Source organism: Corvus cornix, chromosome 4 (genome assembly GCF_000738735.6).
Source record: "Corvus cornix cornix isolate S_Up_H32 chromosome 4, ASM73873v5, whole genome shotgun sequence".
In the NCBI taxonomy this organism is placed as follows: Eukaryota; Metazoa; Chordata; class Aves; order Passeriformes; family Corvidae; genus Corvus; species Corvus cornix.
In genome coordinates, this window is record NC_046334.1 from 7,705,580 (window position 1) to 7,731,559 (window position 25,980).

At 37.7% G+C, this 25,980-nt stretch overlaps 1 long non-coding RNA gene across 1 annotated transcript in view; it reads right to left on the reverse strand.

Annotated features, from left to right (window-relative positions):
* Positions 1 to 20,963, reverse strand: part of LOC109145596 — an 88,184-nt gene extending 67,221 nt beyond the window's left edge. The window contains exons 1-2 of the long non-coding RNA XR_005601859.1: positions 20,883 to 20,963; positions 15,838 to 15,920 (exon numbers count right to left, since the gene is read on the reverse strand). This is a non-coding gene — a long non-coding RNA (uncharacterized LOC109145596). The remainder of the gene's footprint in view (positions 1 to 15,837; positions 15,921 to 20,882) is intronic.
* Between the last annotated feature and the right edge of the window lie 5,017 nt (positions 20,964 to 25,980).

Here is a 25,980-nt window from a genome sequence, read left to right on the forward strand (position 1 = left end):
CTTCATACCACTTCAAAAATGCACAAATAAAAATGAGGATAAGATATTTGCTGTTAGGAATCTGGAATTCAAATAGACTAGAAGAGTAATCAGTACTATGCCATTAACATTAATACTCGTACAGCAGCTACGATCTTGGTTTTTTAAATGGGAGACACCTCCAGGAAGATTTTAAAAAGAATTCTGAAACCAGAAGCACAGTTAGCCCCAGGTCAACAGCCTGAATCCTGACTCAGTCCAGGGACATCAGATCATAGATCAATATCGCTGATAAAAAAGAACAAAAGCAGAATTAAGCAGGTTGCATACAGGCAAAGATGTAATGAACAGCAATAGATTCTTATCCTGACTTGGAAGGGGAAAATAAATTAAGAACTATGATACATCAGCCCTGTGTTGATACTATTGCTATATTCTTCTGGGGAAAAAAACCTTTTAAAAATCAAGCTAGGACTGTGGTATTTAATGCCTAGTAATCGTGAACCTTAGTGATCTAATGCCATGTTCAGACTCTGTAGCTACAGACCCACATATATATAACTTTACCCATATGAATTGTCTCAAAGATTTCAATGGGATAAAACATATACCAAACGTATGATATTTATCTGCAAGGAATAAGTACACTGTAGCATGAATGAATAATTCTTAGTGAAAGGCTGGGTTTGAGACAACCTTAATCCAAGAATCACAGAAAGGCTTGGATTGGAAGGGACCTCAGAGATCTTCTAGTTTCAATTTCCCCTCCCTGGGTAGGGATGTCACCCAGCAGATAGGTCACTCAGGGCCTCATCCAACCTGGCTTTGAACACTTCCAGGGATGAGGAAACTTTATTTAAAAAAAAAAAAAAAAAAAAAAAAAAAAGAACCATTGGTTCATTTTTAAAGACAGCCATGTCCAAATGTGAATATGCACAATCTGATGCAGTGACTTCTTTCCGCCTCCATCACCTCAGCTGCCACGGCTGAGGGAAGGGAAAGTGCAGAACCCTGGCTCCCTGTGACACAGCTCTTGAGTATGAGGGATCATCTGCCAGCCAGACACCACACTTCTACCCCTTCAAGTCCTCTCCTAGGTTAAGAGACCATGGGAGCATTAGTCATTGCAAAGCCAAGAGAAGTTCCTTTTCCACTCTGAAATATGACAGCATTCCACATTAAATAAGTGTTGTCGTTACCAATCTCCTTTGGTTTTGTACTTGCCTTAAGCTGCTATTAGAGAATTATTTCCTTCTTTGACAATTTGCTGACATCTTGCTAGCATGGGTGAAGTCATCACTAAATTCCCTTCTCAAGACTCACTGTAAACCTGATGGGAAAGTAAACACTTTGCACAATGGGGTTTTTTTGCTTGTGTGTTTCTCTACTTGCTTTTGCAACACAAGCAGCTTTGCTCAGCAGCAAATCCTATTCAAGTAGTTATTGTGATTGCCTGCACTAACATGAGACACTCATTTAAGAAGATTACAAAATAATGATGAAATTGCAGCATTACTACATTGTAAATCTCATCAGTGAGGATAGAGAGAAGCTCTCAGAAAGTAACAGATTGTTATTTCAAGTTTCTCTGTTTCCATTATCTGACTACTCTGAACATAAGGAAACTAAAGACATTGATATCTTAAATATTTCAGAGGTAGTTGTATGTAATGCCTATATTGTGGTTTAGAAGTTTAGCTTCATCCTGCAGTTAACAAATGAATAGCAGGTGATTAAAATGCTGTTTATTGTACCAGTAACTTGTTTTATAAGCTCCTATGTTGGCACTTTAAATCACTGTGAAAAGCAGGGCAGCATCAGCTTGTGCACTGGGCATTCTTGTACCATGTCAAGTATTTGAAGCGCTTAAAGCTCTGACGAGTCTATCTGCTGAAAGACTCAGTAAGATACCCACTACTTTAAAATGATCTGTTTTTAACAAATATTCAGCTAAACAAAGTCATGAGTTCAGACTGATTACTATAACCAGGCTGAGGGACTCCAAATCTATAAAATTTAAATGTTGAATTGCTTTTATTGCTCATCTGAGAGGCTCAGGGTCAGGCAAAATTGAAGACTACTGAAATTATCAAAAACTTCAGTCCCATCATAAAAACAAACTGGCTGATCTTGTCGCAGGACACCTCACTCCCTGCAGATAATCTCAGAAAAATATTCCCCTTTTCTTCCCCCTAATTCCACATCTTGAGGGGTTTGTACATTTCTGTGCTGTACTGTGCTCATGTGCTCTGCTATGAAAGTGGGGATGCTGGCTGCCCCAGGACAGTGTAGTGAACCATTGAAAAATGAGTAGCTTCTCTTCTCAGCTTGGATGTATTGGCACTTTTTACATCTCTGGCATCCTAACGGTGTTGTGAGTTACTGAGAGTAGTCAGTGCTCTCACTTGGCCTGAACACCTTTTTTGAAGCAGTTTATATAATCAGCTGAGCAATTTATGCCCATATTCACAAGTGGTTCACACAACCAGGCTCTCACTCAAAGTATTATAAAGCACATTACCATATGTATAAGGCTTTACGTACCAATATTCCATACACATTCATACCTAGATATGTCTTAATTTAACATGCTTTCTGAAAAGGACACATGCGTATCTTATAGAGGCAGTCACACACGGATATGTTTTAATGTAACAATCTTTCTGAAAAGGACAGATCTGAGCAAGTGAAATCTTTCTCCTTTTGAAGTTAATGGTAAATAACCTCAAAAGTACATCAAGCTTGGGACAAAACAAGGAAGATTGTTTTCACAATTAAACTTAGGTAAGGAGGTTTTGGGGGTGATATTTCTGGTGAAGCTAGTGGATAACAAATGGTAGTTGACAATGAATAGCTATAATCTGCTCCCTTCACCTCTGCCTTTGCCCTTAAAGCAAAGTAGGTACTCCAAGGACAGGAGTCTTCTAGAAAAACTGCATGTCTTACGTGCAGACAGAAGAATAGAAGGTTAAAAGAAAATCTAGTTCTCATTTATCAGGAATACTCTAGCCACAAACAGAGCTCTATTTGAGCTACCTGTTCAGGTGAGTTATCTCAAAAGGATTTTTATATTTCACAATTAGCTGACAGCTGGGTTGCATCTCTCTTGTGGGTAAGGCAGCTGGCAGAATCGTATCTCCTTTGTACCCCTGGTGCTCTGCAGGTATCTCTGCCCCAAGACATTCTGGGCTTGCAAAACATGCAACTGTTATTAGCAACTATTGACTCTATTTTTTAAACATTTTAGGAATTATTCTAGTTGCAGAATGTGCATTTCCATAGCCTTCACTGCAGCTTGCCCACAGAGAATTTCATCTTATTTCCATCCAGAAAGGAAAGAGTGACTTTGATGTGATCATCAGAGTTAGAAAACACCTTAAAGACCACCTTGTTCCAGCCCCGCCTTGCCATGGGCAGCGACAACTTCTACCAGACCATGTTTCTCACAGCCCCATCCAACCCAGCCTGGAACACTTCCAGGGACAGGGTATCCACCACTTCTCTGGGTAACCTGTTCCAGGGCCTCTCTAGCCTCACAGTAAAAAATTTCTTCCCAATACCTAATCTAAACATACCATCTTTCATCTTGAAGCCATTCCCCCTTGTTCTTTTCCTTTCCCCCTTGTCCTATCACGGACATGACATACTTGCAGGGACTAGCCAGAAACCCTGCTAAGAATTTGCTTTCATTGTAAGGCACAAGCACTTTTCAAATTCTTGGTCTGGTGATCCTATTCTAGTCATTTTAGTTTTCAAGTAATTTGAAAAATCTGTATTGCTTAAAAATACACCTTTATTACAGCCTTTATAGCCAAATTTTAAAAATATTAACTTTTTTGGAAAAAAAAACCCAAACAACTTAATGTCACAGTTCAGAGCATACTGTATTTAAAAGGAGCATTTCACCCTAAATGTAAATGTTTTACTTTTGAAAAACAAGGGAAAGGAAAACATTATTGTGCTTTCAGATTTCAAATGGATTTTGGCAGATGACATATGTTCCCCAAAAAGCATACTTTGGGGACTTGGGCCTTGACAGAAGAAAAGTATTAAAAGGATGAGCAACCAAGTGATATATTTTATCTCTGTTTTCAGTGATGTTACCATTTGTAGCATTTACAACAACAACAACAGCAGAGTAGTCACAAAACAACAGCTGTCCTTCTCTTCAAACTACTTTTAAAGATTATCTCTCTCATGATGTTTACAAAAACTTGACAATGGTTAGGCAGATGATATTCTTCACTTGCTTATTACTTATTCCAAAAATGAGAATAATTTCATCCCTAACTGGAGTTTCTTCTATCTCCTTTTTGTATTTGTCTTGGTGAATAGAGACTATATTTTCCTCTATGTCCCAAACATAGGTAATAGTGATAGAGACCTTAGATATGATCAATATTAAAGAAAAAGGAAAGAAAATCATGTTTATTTTTCCACTGAAGCACAAGTTCTCAGTTACAGACTATTATGGACAGCAAACGACTCCTATATTTACACTAGGTAATAATAATTTACTCCAATAAGTTATGAAATTACATCTAATCGTTTCTCTGGGGTAACTGTACAATATTAAACAATCTGATGTGTGAAATCAGATTTAAATGTCAAGTTGAAAAAAATCTGCCAAACATGTCTCTCTAGGTATCACAGGAATGTTAACATTAAACTGCAGACAGGAACACAATTAATAAAAACAACAAAAACAAACCCAAACCAAAAAAGTATTTCCAGCATAATACCAGAGGTAATTTTTGGGATATATCACAAGAGAATTTTAGGCAAATAAAGAACTCTTTAGGTGTACTGCTGAGATTCAACTACATCAAAACAGCTAGTTTTCATGAGCTGCCTTACAATTCCTTAGCTGTTGCTGTTTCTGGCACAAGTGATATAAAAACAGACTTGATATCTAGACTAGTATGATTGCAGCTCCAGGGGTAGAGGCAGTAAGATTCATCTGTCACCTTGTCTCCACCTAGTACAGATCTATGTGATAGGTGATCGCAAAATACCTTATCACACTGGATTTCTTAACACACAAACCAGGAGGAAATGTGGAGGTGAAAAAAGCTGTCCTAAAATTCCAGTGCTTCAAGAACCCTTTTGAATACTGGAGAAACTGCTTCTAATTTTGCTGAAATTTTAAGTTCCTCTCTCTGGGACATTGATTTCTAACTCCCAAGAAAACAGCCCAATCCTCAGGCCATGGGCATGATCTAAGGAAACTGGGTTTCTCCAATTCTGAATGTTTGGGGACAGGGAAGGAGGGAAAAGAAATTGAAATACATTCTCCATTCAGCTAAAAACAATCCAATGATCAGATGATTCATATCAGTGAAGTGTTAGAGAGCTATATAGAATATTCTAAAGATAAAAATCTCCTCTGAATATGTATATAAAAGCTTGAATGATTTTTTGAGTACTTCGACAGCTTCAGCAGTAACCCTAGAAGAACAGGGCTGGAATTGCTCAAACAGGAGCTAGTATTCAAATAACCCATCAAAACTGTATTTCCAACAGACTGGCATCATGAAAAGAATTTTGGATAAAGGGGAACAGATGAAGAGAAATAGCAAAAGTACTCAGAGGAGCTGTCAAAGTCCCCCAGGACAGTTTTAGACAGAATTAGGACACCATTTGCAGGAAAAGTTGTTGTTATGGACACTAAAGGCTCAGCCCCGGCTCTGCATGAAGAAAGCAGTCAGAGAGGAACCTGACTGTTCAGCTCTGATCAGAATTAAATTTACATTTATTTATTCCCATAACCTGTGGATTCCAAATTTAAAGTAGAAGTTCAGCCTCAGACTGGACTTTAATATTGGATACAATAAAAAGAAAAACCCTGGGGAGGTCTCTCCCTATGAAATCTGAACAAAACTGGGATATGGAGGCACATACAGGATACTGATATATCCTTTAGAGACAAGAGTTAAAGAACAACACTAAGTTAAATACTGGCAGGTAGCACTGGGTAGCTGAGTGCAGGTAGAGAGATACCATCTGGGAGGTGTTAAGTGAAGTTTGGAAAAGTACTTCCCCTCTCCAAAGAGGCGGTGGCACACAGCAGATTCACAGCCTTAGCCTGGTGTTTCAGGGCTTATCTCAGCATCCCCGGGCTGCTGAATCCCAAATATAAATCACAGCACTGACTTGTACCTGACTTTCCCATGTCTTCAGTGAGCACTGTAGGCACTTCCGCTCCTCCACAGTCTTCATGGCCAAAGCTTGGCATAATTAATCTTTGATTAGAAATTAAAAACAGCTTTAGAAAAAGGCAGATGGTTCCTAGAACAACACAGACTGTGGTGTTGGGATATTCTTAGTGAATGCAAAAAGCTTCTAAATTCTGCACCAAATAAGACTGAAATTTATAAAAATTCCACTGGGGCATTAAGCCACAGATGCAGATGATTCTTTTTGCCATGGAAGGGGGATAATCTGCCATGGAATCCAAGGGGCACTTTCTTCTTTGGAACCTCCAGTCCAACAGGGCACAGTATTCTGAGAAGTTGGACCCTGACTTCTCATTCCAGCATTTCCTAATGGTTAGGTTTAGACATTTCCCCACCTTTCTATTGCTTGCTATTGCCTCTGTATCACACTCTTAGCAGCTCCCTGTGCATAGTGTGAGATTACTCAGCAACTTGAATTATCCAAATTTCGATAGACAATGCAGTTTCCAAGAGTTAGGGAACATGGCAACTTCAGTAGACAGAGCTCTTTGCCAGTATTCAGTCACTGATTTATTCTGTAGTGATACAACAAATGTTTTGAACCATTTGCAGAGTAGGTATTATTGGCTAAACAGTCAATTTATCAAATTACTGTATCTCCAGACTGTGGAATATACCCTGGCTTTCTGACAGAGTGGAAGTAGGAGGAGGAGAGTAAATATTTTCTTTAGTAAGTACTAAGAGACTGAAGAGACAAGTTATAAATACACATTGAAATACAGAACACTAGAAAGCAGCAACCAATTAAAGCCTTTACATCTCTCTATTTCTTATCTTTTTCTCAATTCTTATCTTATAAAACCTTTGAATAGAAAAGACCACTCTAAAGGCAGTAAGTGGAGTCCGAGGTAGATAAGCGATTATAAAGTCTCTAGAGGCACAGAGGGCTTTTAGAAGTAGGGATAAAATTTAGAAATTGATACTACCTCTGAATGCTCAGCCACAAGACTCTCCACATTGCTCTAGGTGATCTAGAGATACTGGCAGCAGGAGTCACCTTGGTTCAGAATTCTGCAAAATTACCATCTTCCTTCCAGAGAAGGGAAGGATGCAGCGTTCTGCAGGGCATGGAGCTGTACAAACACAATTGGTCTTTCAGTAGTAGCTAACTCCTAAGGCCAGTCAGCCTTGGGCAGTCATATAGATCTGATAAAATGAACTAATGGTGCAAAGCCTACTTTCGACAAAAGAAAGAGCTTCAGTAATTTAGGCTAGTACTCACTATATTAATTTTTAACAGAGGTTCACTGACAAAGGGCCAGGTAGATACCTTCAGCAAGCATATTCACAAGACTTAACTGTACCAAAACCCTTCTTTTCTTTAAGTCTGTCTCTAAAATTACTGTGCAAAACATGGCACAGCAATGTGTGGAACTACAACAATAATTTCCCTAAAACCAGAGCTGGCAACATGCTCTACATTACTGGCTTGCATAAATACTTCTTCAGGTGGTTTAATGCACTATTCAACAAGTCATCACAGGCTGCTGTAAATTATTTGTGCATATTTCAGGCAGCAGCTGTTAGGAAGCCTCACAGGTCTAGATGTAAATCACATGGCTACAGACTTCCTGGGAGAAGTAAGCACAGGTCATGCCAAGATACTTCTTATATTAAAGAAAGGAAATGTTAAAATAATGCTCTAGATTTGGAGCATTTTCTTTCACTGATGAGTTGGAAGCTAACAGACCAGCTCCAGCTAAGGAAACTGACTGGAAATCATGGTGGTCAGTTTATTCTTTCTTTCAACATGCAGCCTCAGGATGTGGTAAAAAATGTTTTATTCAGAACTAATTTTAACTAAAACAAGATAAAGGGGAAGATAGTTTCATGTTTAAATAAAAATGCTAAAGACAGCAACTCACCTGTCTGTTCCAAATCCCAATTAGATGGGCTAAATTTGAATTTCAGAGCTGGATTTGGGTTAAAGCACAAAGGTTTTAAAACTCTTTCAAACTTGTGCAAAGTAAGTCATCTCAAGAAACAAGTTTTAACTGTTCTCCAAAGCCTTCTGGCTTTCTGGCTGAAAATCTAAACTTGGCCACGCTGAAAAAAAGAAATGTGTCATGGAATTGAGCCAAAAAACTTAATGCAAGTTCAGGTGTTTAAATATATTTAATATATATTTAATATATTAAGGCTGAAATGCCACACAATACTGGTCATGAAATTCCAGCAATCTTTCACTATCTACTTGTTCACAGCAATAAAAAAATAGTTACGAGTCTTCCAGAATAAATAATTTAAGTATTAAGAAAACTAATGAGCCAGAATGCATTTCAAAAAGAAGGATATGTGTTTCAGGGAATTTGTGTACACAGAAACTTCTAAACTTGCATTTAAAAACTTTAAATATATTTTTAAAAAACTAAATTTTTTATGGAGATCTAAAACCTGTACTGCCCTATTCCCTTCCTCCCTCTGATATTGCCCTAGTCTTCTGAGCACACCACCTAGACCTTTTCTCAGTTTAGCTTTAATGAACATTAAAATAAACCAATTCTTCTGTGTAAAGCCAAAATACAGCGTTTCAGATTGAAACTGGAACTCACTGAAACTGTTGAATTCAACAGGCAACCACCTTTAGTTAAGATTGCTGCAAGTTCAGGTATTCCCAAGCTGTCCAAAACATGACCTGCTGAGGAAATCAAGCAACCAGGCTCAGAGATTGTAATTGGAAATTATTTTGTCCATTAGGAAGACATGAGAGAAGGTAAATGTAGCAGAGAGGTGGCTCAGAGAGGAAAGCATTATCCAGGCAAACTCTGGTAGGACAGTGCTGAGGGGATTTCCCCTTGGGAAAGGTGGAAGTAGAAAGAGCTGCAGCTGTGACCAAGCATCTCCTCTTCTCCTGTGTTCGGGTAGACACCCTTCTGTATGTGTCTGAGAACGAACAAGAGAGCACCAAAGGTTAATCCAGTATCACAACATGATATACAGTGCCTTGGCTGCTGCTCACCTCTGCTGGTTGGGTGGGTGACAAGGAAGAGCCTGTCAAAAGCCTGGGCACTTTCAGTCATTTATACCCCCTTCTCTTGAGTATATACATACTGAAAAAAATGCAAGTACATTTTTAGTCATCTTCACACTGCATGCACATACATATATAAAAATACACAGACACACACACAAAGTCTCTTTGGAAGCCATAAAAACAGATAAGCCATTCTTAGCACTGCTCCAGAGCTTTCTGGAATTACACTGATCCTACACACAGGCACTCAGAGAAGACCTCTCATCACCGTGGAGACCAGTCCACTTTGCAGCACACCACTAGCCAGGCAAGGTGCAAGCAGGAAACAAAACTGGGTCCTTGATCCAGAATGCCTATAACCAAAATACAGGATGGTCTCAAGTTGCGCTAAGTTTTGATTAGACATTATGAAAAATTTTTTCATGGAAAGGGTTGTCAAGCACTGGCACAGGCTGCCCAGGGAAGGGGTGGATTCACCATTCCTGGAAATGTTCAAACACTGCTTGGATATGGCACTTGAGGACACTGTTTAGTGGTTAACACAGTGGTGGTGCTGGGTTGACAGTTGCACTTGATGATCTTAAAGGTCTTTTCCAATCTTAATGATTCTGTGATTCTAAGAACTAAAGGAAAAATAAAGCCATGCAGGCACTGAAAAAAATATAAACAGGTGTCCTGTTTCAAAACTTCCACTTTAATCTAAAAAACGGAAACTTTTGATGGACATCAGACTGTGTATCCCTGAAATGAAACATGGATCTCTAGCTTTTATGAAAGTAAAGTATTTCAAAGACATGGAGGAGAAAAGACATCTTATATATAATACCTTTCCTCAGGACGAATCTTTCTCAGTATCAGTTCATGACACTGCAGACTTTGATGTTGCTTTGACAAATATTTTCTCTAAGGTGAACTTTAAGTTCCTTTAGGTTAGTTTCACCATTTTATTTTTTCCACTTTTAGTTTATGTAGGAATTGCACTGAAATGACAACCTCTATTCCCTCCAAACAGATGGATTGGAGAATAAAGACTATTTATTTCTATTAAACTGTACCACTTCTTATTAAGGTTATCCAGGCCACTAGCTCATGACAAAATATCTTGTTCAATGTAATTTCAATTTCAACCTGCAAGAAAAAGCAGAAGAAGATACACTTGAAAGAGCAGTGCAAATTTTATTCTTTAATTTCCTTAAAGAAAGAGGAAGGAATGAAAAAAAAGTTATTTGTAATTCTGAAAAACTTAATGAAAGATTACCGTGATATTTTTCTTTTTTTCTTTCAATTTTGAAATGGCCTTCAATTTTCAAGACGTTGTTTTAAAATTTTGTTTCAAGTTCTTGCCTTAATTTTTTTTGTGAAAGGCAAGTTATCTCCTCATTCCACATTACTTTGCAATCTGAAAATAGTCATCTAACATGAGAACACAGTAAGAGCTGTAACAAGCAGAGCTGCCAAGATAACAGCAAGAAATTCCATACTCTGCTTTCACCTTAGTCTAAAATGTGAAGTACAGCATTTTAAAATTATTCATTTTGAACTATTATTTGAAGTCTAGATTGAAAAAAAAGGTAAAACAGGCTATGCCACCTGAAAAGCCTCAGGCCAGTCTCAATTCTGATTTTTTTTTTCTCTTTTAATGCATTAGGTTAGAGAAGAAATAATTTCCCTGTTCTTTTACTCAATCACTCCATTTCCCTTGCACAATTTTTATGGACTGCCATCTCCAGCTCTTCCAATTTTTTCCTCCCATTCATCTGCTGTCATTTCTTGAAGCATAATGTAATGGCAACTTACACAGTAGTACTAGATAATGATTTATTTCTTTGCTCTTGCTCTGTTTAACAAGGAATACCTCTTTTTCTATGCATATGTTGAGCCTTTTTTGTTAAAGGACTGCAACTTTTCAAGTCTCCATTTGAGCTCTGAAATTTTCTTCAAAAGGTCCCCTAAAAACTTCCATGTGTAATTGTACTGTCCACTATTTTAACATTTTCCAAGAATCACAAGCACGTGTTTTCAGTTTTGCTGGAAAACTTTTTTCTTTATAATATAAGACTATGGTTTCTGGTCCCTGTATTTCAGGAATTTGCAGTCATGAAGTTATACCTACATAAAAAGTTGCCAGTAGTCAAGGCTGAAACTTACTCATTTACACCTCAAGCAGCAGCTGATGCATAGAAAGGAAAGATCTCTCCGTTCTGGACTCAAAATGCTTTGAGCACTCTTAAAGCACTAGTGTAGAGCAGAAATAGAGTGAAACAGTTCCAGTAAAACAAATGAAAAAAACATCCTTGAGACATTTCTCCAAATTAGTCTGTGTGATATGGCCTAGTGGAAGGTGTCCCTGCCCATGGCAAAGGGGTTGGAACTGGATGGTCATTAGGGTGCCTTCTAACTCAAACCATCCTATGATTCTATGATATGTTCTGATTTGTTGTACGTGTTGTAAGTGGAGGTTTGTATCTTTTTCTCTAAACTCACAAAGAAAGGCAAAAGAATACAGGCACTGCTAAGAAAAGTAAAATGTCAAAAAGTAAAAGCAAACTACTCTTTCCAGCACCATATAAGAAAGCCCGTGACTCAGAATAGCATTATTTCACAAAAAAAGTGTTTGCAGATTAATTTCTTTGCCAAACCTCAGTTTGGCACAGGACTGTGGGAAAGCATTTCAGTTCCAGCCTTCCTTCCTCAGAGTTACAATTTGTGTGTGCAATTTGAGAGCCAAGATTTTGGTATCCACCGATTCTCTAAAGAAACTAAAAATATAACTAAAACGACTAAAGCAAGGCCTACCTCTGTACTCCCCGGGGCAGCATCACTTTGTATCAAACCAGAAGGCATTAATGAGACAGTAACTGATGGTAATCTATGTTGTGATGTTCAAACACTAAGAACCAAGTAGAAAGCCATACAATTAAGACTGCTGAGGACAAAAATTATATCCCAGACCACTTGCAGAGCAGTTATCACAGTAATATGGCTTAAAATAAATGAGCAAGTTATAGTATTCGGTTTTGTTTCTGTTAGAATCTATCTTTGTTAGAAGATAGACTATGCTTGACACTGATTTTCTTAAACATGATTAAATGTTTTAAAACTAGTTTACTTGATAAAATGGCACATTTTGATACAATTATGTTCAAGTTGTCTTCTTGGCATGTAAATCTTACCAGTTGTTTCACTTGAGGAAAGAAATAGATATAGGGATAAACAGTGGTTGGTAAACCTTGAAATTATTCCTCATGAGAAAACCTCCTAAAATGAGAATAATAAACTGAATTCAATGCTACTGTCAGGGTAATTGGGACAGGGAGGACAAATAAAACTTAAAAGCTAAAAAACCACTTGAATATTTTCAAAATAACCCAGAAAATCCTGTATTTCAAGCAAAAGGAAAAAAAATTAAGAACTTCTTAGCTAATGTTAAGATGATCAAAATTAAAGATTGTAAGAAAAATATTTCTGTTTCCTACATGAGAATATGTTTGACTCTGGGTCTCAGATCAGTGTGAATTTTTTCTTACTCCTTCTTCCCAAACTCAGGAGAAATACTGTGCTAGGAAATTAATGATTATCCTTCATGGCTCCATTGAAGTGAACAGTACTGTGTTCATATAATGAACAGCATAGACAAAATGAGAGCCAAGTCTTTTACTGGCTCAGCAGTTCAGCTGGGAGATGGATTTCCTAGCAGAACTTGTTTAGACTGCCTATCTCCACACACGATTACACAGGAGGCTGCTGGTGGCAAATTGAAGTATTCAAACGTCTGCTTAAAGGAAGGGGAAACCAGGAGAGAGGCAGCATCCACCGGACAATGGCAGATGATGGACAAGTAAATGATACTGTAGTTCCAACACCTGGACATCCCCAGGGATCCTGGATAGTTGCCATTCAGCATAGACAATAATTCAAATCTTATCCCTTCATCGTAAGCTCTTCTGATCCAGTTTCCTGCCCTTCTCCCACATACCAGTTCAGTAAGTAGCTTTGAATGGCATGCCATAGATTTCCCTTTCTACTGACTTGGAAAAGCCATGCCTTTGGGCTCTGCTCATTTTGAGCCAGCAAAGAACTTAGCCCTGTGCACTATACACTGTACTTCAGTACAAAAGTAAGAGCTAAGATTTAAGCCTACTAAGTTTTGGCTTCTACATCAGCCACATGAAAACAGAAACACCATATATATATATATATATATATGTATATGTATATATATATGTGTATATATATATTACTGAAATTAAAAATGCTCTAAATTTTGAATCTCACTCTTACCCATCCCTTATTGAATTTTTTAATGCCTTTTGAATTACTCCTGTCCTCAAGTTAACAGATTGTGCTCCTCCTGAATCACAGGTCTAAAGTATTGCAGTCCCCAAAGCTTGTCCTTTCTCCTCTGAGAAATATTTTATCATTAGGTGGCTTTAAAGTGAAATTTATAACATTTATGAAACAGGAAGGACATTGAAAAAAACCACCAAAACAGAAAAATATTTTAGTAAATAATACAACTCTTTTTGATATTTCAACTAATGGCTGTATGATTTCTTTATATTTTGCTTAAAAGTAATTTTATTTGGGACAGAGAAGCATTCAGATCATCAAAATCTAGAATTAAAGGTAAACTCACAATCCTAAAGTAGTCTATTACACGTAGTTATGAACTTTTATGTACATCTTGTATCTGTGGTGAAACTAGGTCCAAATTATCCTAAACCAATCAAGGGAGAATGAATGATAGGCTCAGTTAATCAAAAACATGCCAGACTTTCCTTACACTGATTCACTCTTTTTACAAGCAGGATTTTAAAGGCAGAACTCTATATCTGCTCTAAAACAATTTTCACAATATTAATGCAATTATAAAGTAACTGGTAATCAAAATCTATTCCACAATGCCGACCAAACATTTTTTCATTCTAATAGACAGATAAGAGAATTTTTCTTTAAAATACTCAAAGCTTTAGACAACAGCAAAATAAATTTTCACCTCAAGAATATATTAGTTAATAGCACATCAAGCCTTTATAAGCCATGAAAGATAAAAGTAACTGTTCCCAGAGAACAACTTCTGTTACTCATTGGCACAAAAAAATGCTGGCCTCACATATTTAAAAACTGAAGCTATCAGCTTATCCATAAGAAACTCACAACAGGGACAGGAGCAACATAAAAATTCAGATCTCTTCATAATCATTATGACTAATTGTGATGAAGGACTTACATTTGTAAAAGTCTGTGATGTGCAGATTTTCACCCCCAAAAAACCTAAACTGTAAATATTGCATTCACAGCTGCTCCTGTTAGATGTCTAACTATAAACCTATTTAGGAATGGGAGCATGATAGATACACCCACTTCCATGGGTATAAGCAATGATACATAATGACTAACACCAGCTTAATTTGTTCTTTGAAGAACTCATTGAACCTTTACAAATCAGTTTCTTCATTTTGCAAATGCATGTCTTTACAGTTATTGGCATTTGGAAAAGTCTGTTACTCTTTCAAGTGCATCATTTCTTAAAGAATCTGAGTGCGCACAATACAGTCATTTGGGAAAGGATGGATAGAAGAGAAGGAAAAGAAGCGCTATGGTGGTGCTTCTCCCTAAGGACTTCTGTAGTTTAAATATTTTATTATGCATTTTTTTCTATGTTAATTTAACTTTTTAGCAATTTTCTTTTAAATTAAATCAAATTAAGTTTAATAAAGTTTCACTAATGTGATAATTTAAATTTTAAATTACATTTATTTTTGATAAAGAGGGCAAAACAGTAAAGGGGGCACTTAGAAACATCAATATTCAGCATCCTCTCTCCCTAGACTCAAGATCGTAATCAGCTACATTTTCATGGAAGGAAGGATATATTCAGAGCTTCTCAGGAAGACTCTGGAAATAAATAGTTGCTTATGTGCCTTCTGTCAACATACAATTCAAATCACTGCCAAGTCCTCCTCCTTTCCATCATGGACTTATGGCCCCCGGGCAGCTGCCAGGGAAGTACAAAGGATATGCCCATGTCAATGTCTGAAGCGTTTGGTAGTGATTCCACATCACTGCACTGGTATCTACTGGTGACAACAGAGGAGCCCAACAGCTGCTGGCGCCGATGCTGAAGCAGCCCCGGCACTGCAGACAAAAAGCCAGCGTTGGCAAGACCTGAGATGAGTATATTAAGCACATGTGCTAGCCCAGCTTCTGGAGCTGCTCTTGCTCAGTCTGCATAAAAACTGGCCCAGGAACAGTAGATCACCTGTGAAAAGTCTCTTGCTGCATGAACTTTGAGTCCACTGAGCTATTAAAAAAATCCCCTTTTAAAGGTTGCAGTGACCCTTTCATTCTAAAGTTTCCTTGCATACAAATGGAAACTTTTCCCACCTTCCTCCACCAGCCGTCTTACCCCATCCCTTCCTCTAATGAAATTTCCTCTTTTTTATCCCTTCTCAGTTCTGTGGCAGTTGACACCATAAAAGATAGATGTAGAACCCTGCAGAAGAGTCCACTAACCTTTCATGCTGATAGAGGAGACCTTTAAAAGGTTTGGCTGCAGCCTATATACGCTACCAATAATGATTTGTGCTATCACCTTTAGAGATGCATAATGAATTTCAAGTATCCAAACATCTATACGGGACATACCTTGTTTGCTTGTCAAAAGGGACACCAGGGTCCTCCTCTGACTCCCATTATGCAGGTCCTCCAACTGAAGAATTCACACAGATCTGCAGAAACCATATTCAATTATGAGGACTGAAAAGTTGGGGTTTTTTTCTGTCTAAATTATTGCAGCAATGTCAAAGGCAAACTGAAAGTTCTTTAAAACACTTCTGACACACCAAGCAGCTTCAAGAAAATCATGTCTCTGACCTCATTTAATGCATTTTACATTACTTTCACCACCTTAGTGTCATGCACTCGCGTAACTGAAGTACTTCTGACTTCCTTCCTGTTCTACTTTGTTTTGCAGCATCTCCTCAGCTGTGCAGGCTTTTGTGGCATGCAACTGCAACACATCTCTTAAGATGGTTAGGAGTCCTTTATGATGAAATTAGCAAGGAAAAGGCAGAGTTCATTATTTTTATGTTACTGCTACACAAACACATTTCTGCATCACGGGCTATGGAAATGAATTTCAATGTTGAGCCGAGCAACATCATTCCAAAGTTAATATGATAGCTTATGGAAGTAAAAAATTATTCAGATTGAGAGGACTACAGGTCTCAGAATGAAACTGGTGAGAAAGTCATGCAGCATCACAACTTGCAAAGCAGCTGCTGTGTTTAAGTTTTTCTTTCACATAGAAAAAGGATCTAATGCCAGTTGTGAAGTTCAAAGGATTGGCACTGCAGACAGGAGCAGTTGAAGAGTTTATCACCATTGCTTTTCTGATATTTTGTATATACAGGAGAAGAGAGAGGATTTCTTTGTAAAAAATTAGTATACTATAACACACATGCAGTTTGAGGACAGACTTTTTAGAGATTAGATCAAAGACACAGATCTACATCTTGTTTATGAGAGCATTAAAAAAAATCCATTCAAGATCCCACCAGTACATACTACCAAGTTAACTTTCCTGTAGTAATCAGTATATTCATCTGATATTGAGCATTTCAGTATCAATACTAGTACTCTGCATTTGCAGTATTTTAGTTGTACAAAAGACACAAGCCTGTCAAACATCTTTCAAGGGGAAAAAACCAGTCCTATAACATAACAGCCTGGGTAGGTTTTATAGTAGCATCTTTTCTTCTTGTCTCCTAATTTGGTACAATAATTTAATAGTTTCTCACCATCTTTCCCTAATAACAAAAATCTCTTTATTATAATTACAGGTTTATTGTGTCCTTAAACCGTGAAAAAACCAAAGCTGAATTTGGCAATGTATAGTGATTTTCAGCCTTACCATTTCAAACTAAGCCCAAGTAGACAGCCAATCCAATGTTTATGAAATCTGGGATGCGTCAGAGAAATACGTGCAATTAAAAGAGACTTCTCTGTATCACTTTATCTTGGTATTGCTTAAAAATATCACATGTGAAGCGCAAAGTTGACCTCCATCCTTCTGCTGCCAATTCCCTCTGATTGGAATGGGAAAAAATGGAAGTAGCAGCATCCACAAGAGTGTGCCTCTGCCACTTTTATCTCTGAATCACCACTTTCTTCCTTCAGTTCAACTACCCAAGTTATAGCAGAATAATTTTGTGCGCTTTGTGCAATACTGAAAACCTTTTCTGTCTCTCATTTGCATGTCTTTTGGCCACTTTTTTAAGCTCATAAAGTTAGAACAGTATCATAGTTTTGAGCTTCTCAGCAGTAAGGGAAAAAAGCGTAATATGGTCTCTGTTGGGTGAGCAAGGATGTAGAGGGAATAAAAGCAGCAAAATGTACAATAATTGCTTTAGGGCTTTATCTTTCTGGCTTTGCTGTGAAAAGACCTCACACAAATAAAGTGATTAGCTCATGTTACAGATCATTCCTAAAAAAACCCCAGAACTTCTCCAGCAACAGCTCACTTGAGATAGGGCTGCTTTTGGAGACATTTGTTGTTCATGCATCACAAGTCCTCCACAAGTAGGAAAAGCAAAAAAAGAAAGTACATGCAAGCACTTTTTGTCCTTTCACAGAAAAACTGTTTGCACTGAGGTCTAAATAAGCCAGCTACAGGACACCCACAGCTGCAGCAACAAGAGAAAGATATGTTGCAAGCTGGTAACAACTGTGGGAAAATCCCTCTAGCAGAGGCTGAAATTTCATTCTTGCACAGGAAAGGAAGGTGAAGAAAAAGCTCCAGTCAATTGTCACTTCTAAGCAAATATAGAGGCAACTGTACCTACTAGATGCATATTTAGAACAGATGTTCAAGACAAAGGTCATACATCAGCATGGATAACAGGTCAATTTTATCTTCAATTTTAAAACATCTAGAGATTGATTTTATGTAATAGCAACAAGAGATGCAGTACCACTAGCTGTAGAGTGGAAAAGGCTGAAATATTTCTCATTAAAGTGTCAAACAAACAGAAATTGCTCAAATGGCATTTGGTCTGCATTTTACGAGCACAATGAAAACACAGGTTACTTGCAGGATTAATCACCATGAGAAAATATTTTTTTTTTATTGCTGGCTGGTATATTTCTCTATCCCATTTCTACATACCTATGTAGTTACCTTCTGAAATTCAAATTTATATGTTCCTTAAATCAAGTTTTTTCTGTTCAGCTTTTTTCAGAGTACGAATATATTGCTTTTTAATATAGGATGGGGCAATGTGTTCTGCCAAGTCTTTTCTAAGATTGTAATCAGTGCATTTTCTGAAGAGACTGATCTGTTAAGAGTGTTCTCTGATGTTGGATCAGTGTAGTCTTACGAACCTTAAGAGTACAACTTACATCCAAGGGAAGTGAACACATCACCTCCACCACTCCTGTATTCCATTGTGTGCAGTAACCAAACCCTGAAGAAATATTTACGACAGCAATTGGCTATGTTGCAAAATTTTATTTTGCCTCATTTAAATACGACTAAAGAAATTAAATACTTCCAAAGCTGGTTCATTACAAGTTTCTTCTTTATTTGGTGGCTTAGAGACTCTGAGGCATAAAAGTACTCTCTGTGAATCCATGAGAAACAACTTTCCACTGCCGCCTCCTTGAAACAAAACAGCAGAAGCCAGAGAGACACGGCAACACCCAGAGGAAATCCTTACTTGGAACCACTTCCTTATCAAACAGCATTTGCTGTGGGCTACTGGCCCTTTTCTAGACCTACATAACAGAGCATGAGATGTTTGGTAAATAAATCTTGCATACTTTGAAGTACACTCCCTTTATTGTGACTAGTGCTTTGAAACCACATTGTAATTAAATATTTTAAAGGCTATGTTGCAAAATTTTAAAATGCATTTTAATATAGTGTATTTATAAGCATTAGCAATTACAAAAGAAATGTAAACTATTCTGCATATGTTATAATGACAGAGAAGTTATTTTGCTCACTGAGAGAGAAACAAAAAAAACCCCACTTTTGCCTCTTTCCTTTTAAACTTTTTTCTCTGCTAGAACAAGTAGTATCACAACAGAAGCATTTAATGGCACTATTAACTCAGTCACATAAAACCAGAACCTATATTAATTACTTTCATTATGCTTAATTGAACATAATCATCTAAGCTAACAATTCCTTGTACACTAATTAATAAAACGGCATGTCTTCTGGATCAGAAATGCATTAATTTATTTCTTTCGGAGGTAAGATATTTAGGAGACAGAATTCATAACTTCCACCATTACTATATTTGGGCAGACTCAACCTTTGTAATCACAGTGACTCTTAGGGGCAATGGATCTCCTTGGTGGAATTGAAATTTCATGCAAATTTTCATAGGGGATTTTCTGTCTCTGTGGTGACTTTTGAAGAGAAAGACATGACTCAGAAAGGTCATTTCCATAAAAACACTTCAAGGAGTTACAAAAAACTCTAGAAATTGTCATCTCTATTTTACGTAATCTTCTATTATGCTACATTTCCATGTAATGGTGTTCAAGTATACAATGGCATCTCCTTAAGGAGGTAAAGAGTAAAGCATCTATTTGATAAGCCAGGTCAGATGAACCATCGCCAAAAAAAGTATAAATTGATTTCTCTTCCAGCAGTAAGCTCATGTTTTCTCATGAACTGATCTGAGCTGTCTCTCATCTGTTCCTCTGCTAAGCATGAGCCAGGCCTAATTTCTCCACCTTGCTCTTGAGAAACCTGATTATTGTCAATAGATATTTTGCCCATGATTTCTTTTTGTGAAGGACACAGCTGAACAAAAGCAAGGAACACTTTCATCCTGATATTGTACAGTCAGGATTATCCTCTGCTAGAGGAAACCAATATAAAGATGACCCTCAGCCTGGGAAGTCATCCTAAATAGTAAACAATAGGCATCTCTAAGGCAGCATTATTCTCTAACCTTATTATTGAAGCTACTATAATGCCTAATAACTAAAGAAGCAATAGGCCAGAGGGAGGAAGGTCTAACCACTTTGTTATTTGGTAGCTATGTAGGTTGGCATCCTAAAGCATGCATTTCATTTCATATTGAATAAATAATTTCAGTAATATTAATAAGTAATCCTTGAAGAACAAAATGAAGGAACCAGACCTATACTTCATAATCAGGACACTTCCCTGGGAAGGGAGAGTAATGTGTGTTTGGCCCAATTAATCTTTGATGTTGCTCTGCTGTTCATAACAAAATTAAATTCAAGAGCTGGAAAATACCACAGACTAACTCAGCAAAATAGTTTAGAAGGCAAAAAATTAAAAACAAACAAACAAACAATGGCAAACTCCCATCGTGAAGAAACTGGCACCTTGATTTCACATCCTACAAAAGCATGCTAACCAGTGAGCTACATTTGGTGAATTAAGCACAGGAAAGGATGGAAAAGAGGAAGGGAAGCATATGCTTTACCTCCTAAATCTCCCAATCCACTAAAGAAACAAAACAAAGTGAGAAAAAAACAGACTACACATCAATATTCAGAAAATAACAGTCACCTTGTGACTGTTTTGTCAGTCACAAGGTGAAAGTGCATCCCTCAGAGGAACTAAGAAAGGGGTCTAAATTTTAGCTTTACAGGAGTTTAAAGACCCATTCCCTAGCATTTCCCTCTGGTAAGCTCAGCAATACCTTGTCAACACGACGTGCACTGACCCAGCAGTGCAGCCAGAGACGTCCGATTCTCCACCTACACCCTAATGTAGTCTAGATGCTTAACACGGTTCCAGATCTCACACTGGAAACTGACTGCCTAAACCAGTAGCTATTCACCATGCACTGGAGCAACATTTCCACACCTGCTACCGTCCCTTGGAATTACACAGGCTTAGTGAACATGATTTGGTGTTAAGTTGAGGCTTGTTTCAGGGATACTTTTTCTGCACGTAATGATCAAACACGCTTTCGTTTCAGTACATGCTCTGTATGATACAAGTTCTTTCCCTGGAAAGTTAGACAAGCTACACGTTTGAAATGATAAGTCTACCTGGTTTCATAAAAACATATTAGTAGAATATGGTAGGGTCAGTCATGGCAGAGGCAGAAATAACATTCAGTGGTTGTGTTTCCCAGCTCTCAATTAATTTAACCAAATTGCACATCCTTTAAGGAGTTTCTTTTTAACTTCCTTCCTTAATAAGAGTGACTGAGCAAAAGTTGTATTTTACTCACATCCAGATAATTAAAAGTTTAGGTATTAGGATAATTTTTTAAAAAGTCATCTGTTCCAACATCATTTAAGTTCCAACAACACATTTTAATTGAACACACCTCTGAATTGCTACATTAATATGCTACATCCTACTTGAGGAAAAAAAAAGTTTTTCTCATGAACCTCCCTCCATTCTTCTCCTTTTCTCCCTCAACCTGTTTCATTAAAAAATCTCTTCAGGCATCTCTCTTTGCAACCTTTGCCTCTTTGAACAAGTAAATGATGGGGATCATCTTCCCAAACTTCACCTAGGCTGTCCACAAGAACCTTTGAACTGTGTACTAAATACACAGTAGTTCTTAAATGCTCTTAAATACAGTAGAAACAGATAAAATGCAACCCAAATTTGATTCCCTCACCTGAATTTACAGGGAGCACACGCACACACGCACACAGCTGTGAACAGCCATGTTCTCCTCTTGTGAATTTATCTACATAAACTTGATTTCAGATCAGCCCCATACAACCCTGCTTCCCCTCCTCCTGCTCCTCAACACAGAGTGTTTGTGAGTTTCTGACCAAGACACAATTTGAATATCCTACTGTTTGAGCTAAAACTCTTGCAGAGACAGCATATCAATTTTCAGGCTATACCAGATCCAAATGACAGCCTATTCTAAACTCTGATCCCTATTTTGGATCCTAGTCCCATTTTCTTAGTCTCTAATTAGCAATATTACTTTAGTGCCTTGTTAATAACTAATGCCACAACCTAAATTATCATCATTTCAATAAAATAATCTTTGAAATCCAATAACACAAACAGTGTAAAACATTTCCTGTTTGCAGACAGGTATGCTATAGCATGCAATTTTCAATTTCATAGGCATAAACAGATCAAGTTTCACTACCCTGTCATTAAGTAAGAGATTATAGTAATTAATGAATTAAGCAACTTTTTTTTTTAAAAATAATAGTTTATAAGTAGTATACATGAATCACTGGTTCCAGAGCTCCCAGCCTTTCCCAGGAAGCATTCTGCAAGTCACACCCAGCCCCAGGTCTGTTCTGTCTTGCCTCTGCAGCTCAAGCCTTCAGGGCTGTTATCTTTAGACACTCGTAACTGCACAGCATCACACAATCTGCAGCCTTACACACCATGAATATTACAAATTCCTTCTGAAAGAGATTTCAATGTAATTTTGGCTTTGTTACAAGCATTAAGTCCTGCTAACAAACTTCACCTGATGCACTGAGTCTCAGTGGTGCAACAGGATTTCTTTATAAGGACTTTTCGGAAGAATCCAAGGCTGGAGGGACATTCATGTCCCAAAAATCTTGAATATCTTTGCAATTCCAACAGCTCTAGGTCAACAAGAATTACTTATTTTCAAGCAAAGCACTATATTTCTTCAAAAGCAGTTAGACAAAAGATAGACTTTTAAATTTTAACGTATTTAGAAATGTCTGTGGAAATCAAAGCTACCAGGTAGATTTGAGAATGGCGTGGGTTGTATTTGTGGTGGGTGGAGATGAACAGAATTGGGATATGTTGAAACTAGCTTAGCTGGTTCCAAATGTAAGCATAAGATATGCTTATTGTATGCATTCTGAAACAAAAGAAAAATTTCACTTAGTGCTGAGAAGCTGAGGGTGGAAACATTATTTTCCTAGCATTGTTACTCAGAAGCCCAGAGGAAAATTTTAAAATATAACCCAAATCTGAGTTGATTCCTGTCCCCACACTCCCCCTTCCCCAAACAAACAAAACACTCTCAAGGCATGACTCGCCTTATTTAACAGCCCTATTTAGAAGAAAATTGCTGTAAGAGTTTGGCATCATTAACTTTTCCAGAACAGTCTGTCAGCATGTGAGCCAGTACAAATGTGGAACTCATGCATGTGTGTTACATGGTACAGAGCTTGCCTTTAGCAGCTCTCCATTTCTGACATACAGGAAAGTAATTATTAAACTACTTGATGCAGGGGCCTGAGGCTATAGTAACTAGCTAATGCAATTTAAATTTTGCTGGTTTTGCCAATATGGAATTGGTTATTATTTTAATTTTTAAATTGTCAGGTTTTCTCTGTTCTCTCAGAATTCCCTTTATGTAACTAGACATCACCAAAGAAATAAAAAGTAATCATTGAGAGTTCCAGATTTTTCTCTCTCTGGAAAAAAAAAAAAAAAAAAAGTCACAGTATCATAGAATGGTTTGGGTTGGAAGGGACCTTAAAGATCTTCTAGTTCCATCCCCCTGCAATATACAGGTACACCTTCCACTAGACCAGGTTGCTCAAAGTCCTGTCCAACCTGCCCTTGAATATTTCCAGGGATGAGGTTTTTCTAGGTGACCTGTGCCAGTGCCTCACTACCCTCCCAGTAAGGAATTTCTTCATTACATGTGAAAAAAAAAAAACATCATTCCTAAATGAACCTCAATTAAAGAAAAAAAAAAGACTGTGGATTCAAAAATATGCTCCAAACCCATATTTAATTTTTGTCTATCATCTCTCTCCACCTGTGAAACTCTGTTTTTCCACATTTGGTTTTTTCTTAGACAGAAACCAGACCATAGCTTTACAGTATATTGCTGTCCCTCTCTGAACCTACTGCAGATGTACTATACCCTTTTCGAATCAGCAGGAGCCAGAGCTACATACGGTATCCAATGAAACACAGAAAAACCTGGGATTAATACATGATGTACTCTTTTGCTGTTTGCTTGTTTCCCAACAACCCCTAACACTCTGCTTTTTTTTTTGATTATTACTGGGCTGAGGTTTCCACAGAACTCTTTATCATAAACTCCGAGATTCACTCCTTAGGGATAATAAGGCTTCAACCTCACCAACAGAATAAACATGCAGAGCAAGGACAGCAGCAGGGCAGCAGAAGAGAAACCTTTAAAGATATACTTTGAGAGCTATATTCCAGGACTGGCTTCTCAGTTTAGGGAAGCTTACATTAAGAATTCAGAATTTATTTTCATTTTCCATGAATGAAAGCATCTTTTAAACAACTGTCAGTGAAAAAATACAAGAGTAAGGAAGCAAGTTAACAAAGATAAATAAGAACACAACATCAGGAATGACTAGTGAAGGGCAGAATGGTTCAGAAACCACTGAAAGCTAAAGGTTCCTGTGTTTCCCACATCCCAAGCAAGTGTTGCTTCTCATCCCTGCAAATGACACCTGAGTCTGGTGATACTGCTGAACCAGAGCTACTTCCAAACACTTCCTGTACCAGCTCTCTTAGGCAAGCAAGCCTGACATCATGTCTCCAATCCACACCCTCTCTCCATGCACTGGGCTGCAATGCAAGCCAGCAAGATTCCCAAAATCTCGATAGTGACAGTGAGTGAATTGCTTCACTTGAGCTTTAAAGGCCTCCTCTCAACAGGATTTATGATCTTAGCACACCACTATGCTAACTGCAATGACATAGCTGCCTAGTCAGTTCCCCAGAGGGCAAGAAATGTGCTGAAGTCTGGTAGGAGAAGACCATAAAGACAGACCATGAGGACATGTACAACTTTTTTTGAATGGGGACTGTTTGTTAGTGGACTGAGCAACTCCAGATGCTAGCCCATGTTTGCCTTTTGCCTTTGGGCAAATCAGCTGGCATCTTTCCTGGATTAAATTAACTATAAACACAGGGATGAGATAAAGAGTGACTTGTCTCTTCTCCTTCAATGGCGGCTTAGCTATCAAAGAACTGCCAGCATGAGAGTAGCAGTACACATACCAGAACAAGCTACTTGTTATAAGATTCTGTTAACACTCCAGAAAATCTTACGTGGTGATAAGCCACTTATAAGAGTGCAGGGAAATTGGCAATCTAACTTTTACTGTTTGAAAAAGATTACTTACATCCACAGGAGCAGGCATCTTGGACTCAGTGTTGAACAGCCAAATAACATCACCAAGAGAATAGCACACATTTGAAACTTGTAATGCTTTCTTCTGTGAAAGGCAGATAATCTTCTTCCAGACCTTTCCAGGGGCACAGAGTAACAGGAGTACTTTTGAAGAAATTACATAGCTGAAAGCATTAAGAGACTACACTTGCTCTTTTGGTGGCACACAATGCAAGACTCCTCTTGGGTCAGAGTCTATTCTGGTGCATCATTCATCTTTGCAGTAGATACTGCTGAGTCAGGAGGATGATGTATGAAGGGAGGCTTCATAAATCCACTGAGCAACAAACAGAACCAATAAAGCTTTCAGGAGAATGCTGCAATGGAAGACTATGATATTTTTTTCCTATAAACAAAAGACAGTCTGTATTTACCATCAGATCAACTACCTGCATCTAAATCTGATGGATCAAAGTTGACAACAGTGACTAAATACTCTGTTCAAGTGTCATCTGTCCAAGAACTGGCTTGATTTGTCACTTTATAAAGTCTGGAAACCATTGAAGCTGGTTGATAAATGGTCGCCCACCAATAAAGATCATCACTTAATTTCTAGGCTGGCCCCAGAAAATGCCAACTTTTTCTAAATCACCAAAGCACTTTATCAAAATATAAACCATGCTAATTAATTCGGGACTTTCCAAATTACCAGCTCATC